The following is a 3,722-nucleotide window of genomic DNA, read 5'->3' as shown; positions in this document are numbered from 1 at the left end:
ATGTGGTGTCATATCAGTTGCTTAAGGTCCAGGAGATGAGGATTCAGACCCTTACACATACATATTCTCTCTCTCTCTCTCTCTCTCTCTCTCTCACACACACACACACACACACACACACACACACACACACACACACACCATCCGTGGCAAAAAGTATTTTGATGGTCATGAGTTTAGGAATTGCAGGAGGGTTGGACTTGCTGAACTGATCTCTGGAGACCCCCAGTTCCTAAAAACCATCTGACCCCCCCTTTCAGGGAAATTCCTTACTGCTGGGCTTTCTAGTCCCATCAAGGGGGAGCTGAATCTTTCCCAGGAAGTGAGGCAAGGTGGGGATGAGGATGAGACCCACTTCTCTGAAGGGAGCATCTGTTTGGCCTGATGCAAATCTCAGAGCTCCTCCCTGAGGCAATTTCACCAGATGTTAGCAGCCTAGTCCTGTTCCCGGAAAACAGTCTTAGCTTCTTCTAACTAATTACAAAGAATTTAATATTGAAACACACCCTTTTCTATCCCCCTTGGATTTAAAGCAAACCACGACTGAGGTCCACTAAGTCCTGGTGTCGTTTCGCAGTGGTTGTGCCCTAGGCTGCTCCCTTCGGTTAGCAAACCTACCAGCTGCTCTTTGGGAGAAAGATGTGGCAGTCCACACACAGCAGCTGAAGACTGGACAACACGGGTTTTATGAGGTTCAAGTCAGTAGACAACAGCTCCCTGACAATTCTCAGTCCAAGCAAGTGATTAATGTTTTAAAAGGATCAAAAGGTTACTTGGAGCTGATTATTCAAACTTCCCTATGCAAACCTCAAAAAAGTGGGCTGAGAAGAGAAGGAGCTAGTTTCATTGTTTGGTTTCAGAGGATTTTAAAGCCATACCTTGAAACGACAGATTGGCAAATACTGCATCTGGATGCTTCTACTGGAAATTACAGAAGGGACGTCTGAGCCCTTGGGCACACTGTTAAAGTTATAGGTATTCTCTTTGGGTTTGTATGTTTGTAAAGAAAAGCAAAAAATGAGGTAGTAAAACATAAATGCCTGTTTAAAACATGTGTTTTATTTTCTAAGTTGCAAGAGGATGCGTAAATCAACTGGTTATAGAAAAGGGTTTTAGGTATGAAGGTCCATTTAGGAGCCTCTTTTGAAGTTGGGGTATAATCCTGTCCTTGGGGATAGGAAGATGGAAGTCTGGGACTTGCTCATGGGCTAGGCATTTGTGTAGGTGTAGCTCTCATGCCAAGCTGTCTTCGCATGGAAATACTTCAGATTAAAGGCAGGCCTTCCAATCCTCCAGCTTGCTAAAGTAGAGTTGCATGATAGCAAGGCCTAGGCAAACATTCAGCCTCTGTGGGCTGATTCTATCCCTAAACCTAAAAAAAAAAAAAAGGTGTGGTGTGAGGAACCTCCTACTGTGTCTCATTGGCAGTTCTCTGTTCTCAGCATTATCTCTGAGATACTCAGTTATATTGGAAGCTAGATTATGACGTCAGAAATGATCATTCACAGAGGAGGCAACAAGGGTCTTGGGTATATATTGAGGAGAATTTCTACAGCCTGCCGGTAATGAAGAGGGCAGCTGAGGAGAGATAGCTGCTTTCTAATAATTCTCCTTGGCAGTAGGTGGAAACGTTCTCTACAGGAAGTTTCTCATTCAGTTGACTTCATTTTACTTTCGGAAGAACAAACAAAAACAAAAATATTCCGGGGAAAGACTGCTGAGAAGATAGATCTCCCTCTGGCCAGAAGAGCAGAGAAGACTGTAAATCAAGGAAAAGGTGAAGTAATAAATTATGAGGAAACTTCGGTTCTTCAAGTTTTTAAAGACTATTTATTTTTCCTGAGCCTATATATTTTTTCTTTTTGTTGAGGAAAGTTCTGAAAATAATTTGATAGGTGTTTTTCCATTAACACCAAGGGAAGTGCAGGATTGGGGGGCGTGGGAGGGGGGAGGAGAAAGGTGGGAGGGAGAAAGGGGTCGATTTTGTTTAATTAGTAGAAAAAGCAACATAAAGCAGCCGATTGATGTCAGCCTTTAATTTTTACTGTCCTGAGAGTATAGTGAATTTATTTACCACATAAATGATTTAGTATTTTCTATCTGATTTTTGTTATAATGTTTTATGGAAGGGGGGGGAGTTGACTTCTTAAAGTCTTAGTAGCTTGAAACTTGGCTAAGTAGCTTTGAAATTTTATTGTGAAGGAAAATATTATCATTTTAATGTTAAACAGCTTGCAAGTACTAAAAGGCTTATATGTGATTTGCTTTTTACAGATTTGCCCCCTTCAGGTCTAAAGATTACATTAAGGCTCCTGAGTCTTTTTGGAAAGCCCTTATTAAAAATCAGAAAGTGCTAGAAGTTCAAAGGTGGACATTTCTGGGTGCCAGGATCTTTGTCTGTCCTTTCATGCCATGCAAACAGGTCTAATATTGAGAACTTCTTAAACGTTCAAGAAAAGTTGTGGAAATTCCCGGAGGTGTGTGTGTGTGTGTGTGTGTGTGTGTGTGTGTGTTTTAAGGAGAGAAGCCAAATTCTAAAGTGTGGAGTTGTAAGGATACAAGTGAGGGATATGGGAGCTTCTGAGAAGGGCTGCCTTCACCCTCAGAACTAAGCGGAGCACCTTAATTGCTATTTGCAGTTAATGAGGGGGAAGGGAATGGAGAGGAGCTGGGGTCGGTGAGAGGGCGCTATTTCACACACCCATGGTAAAATCTGTGGCGCAGCGAAAGCCAGGTTTGATAAAGGTCAGGCTTCCCTGATCATCTGAAAGCTCTAAACCACACTAGCCTTCCAGAGAGTAATGAAACCTACCAGCAGGACCGCCTGTCTAGAAGACAAACCTCCCTTGAACGGCTCTCAACTACGCTCGTTCATTTCAGAAAGATAGAGGAACCCGTTGGGCGGATGTCCACATCTGCTGCAATCCTTTCCTAGATGATACTGCCCAGTAATTCAGAGCAGTCTTTCTTCCCCGCCCCGCAGCATTGGAGAGAGTCTCTCGCTTTCTCCTCGCCTTTCCAAGGCTGAGCAGCATACAGCGACTGTTCCGCCGCATCTGCGGACAGAAGCGGCCTTGGGGTGCACAGCCGTCCTATAATATGTAACAGGGGGCTAAGGGGGGGGGGCGAGGAGGCGACAGGGGAGGAGATCCGGAGAAAGGGTGGGCTAGGCTCTGGCCGCTAGCAGAAAGGGCAGTTTGCGCGCCCCAGGAGCGCTGGCCCCCTGATCTTTTCCGACGAGGGTCTCTCTCTCTCCATCATCTGCTCGGGTCTTCCTGAAGGGGCTGCAGATGTCCCCAGCTGTCCCTCGACAGCAAGACGTCCTCTCTGGATCTGAAGTCTCAACCCCGTCCCGGCTCCTCGGAGCGAAAGCTCTTCTGGCCAAAGCTCTCCTCGGGGCTCATCCGGAGGAAGAGTCAGGCAGGGGGTTCCCATCACACGCCCCGCTCTCCTCAGCGGGTTTCGGGGTCCCGAAAGCCACAGGCCCATGCAGGCTCGCGCCCTCTAGGCCGGGACTCCCCGGAGCCCGCGCGCCCCGGCCCTAGCTCCGTGACCTCCTCCTGGCCCGCCCGCCCCCCGCCGGCCGGGGCGCTGCGGCGCGAGCGGGCTCCTGGGCTGCGCAGGGCTCTCCGCACGTCCTCTGGGATCCCGACTCCCCGGATTCGCTGCGTGGCCCAGGGCCAGCTGCGCTGGGAGGGAGCGAGCGGATCCGCCCTCGCCCC

Source organism: Echinops telfairi, unplaced genomic scaffold, assembly GCF_000313985.2.
Source record: "Echinops telfairi isolate 266 unplaced genomic scaffold, ASM31398v2 ScPeMD7_21;HRSCAF=78, whole genome shotgun sequence".
NCBI classification, from domain to species: domain Eukaryota; kingdom Metazoa; phylum Chordata; class Mammalia; order Afrosoricida; family Tenrecidae; genus Echinops; species Echinops telfairi.
The sequence above is the reverse complement of the archived record's forward strand: the minus strand, read 5'-3'. Positions refer to the sequence as shown.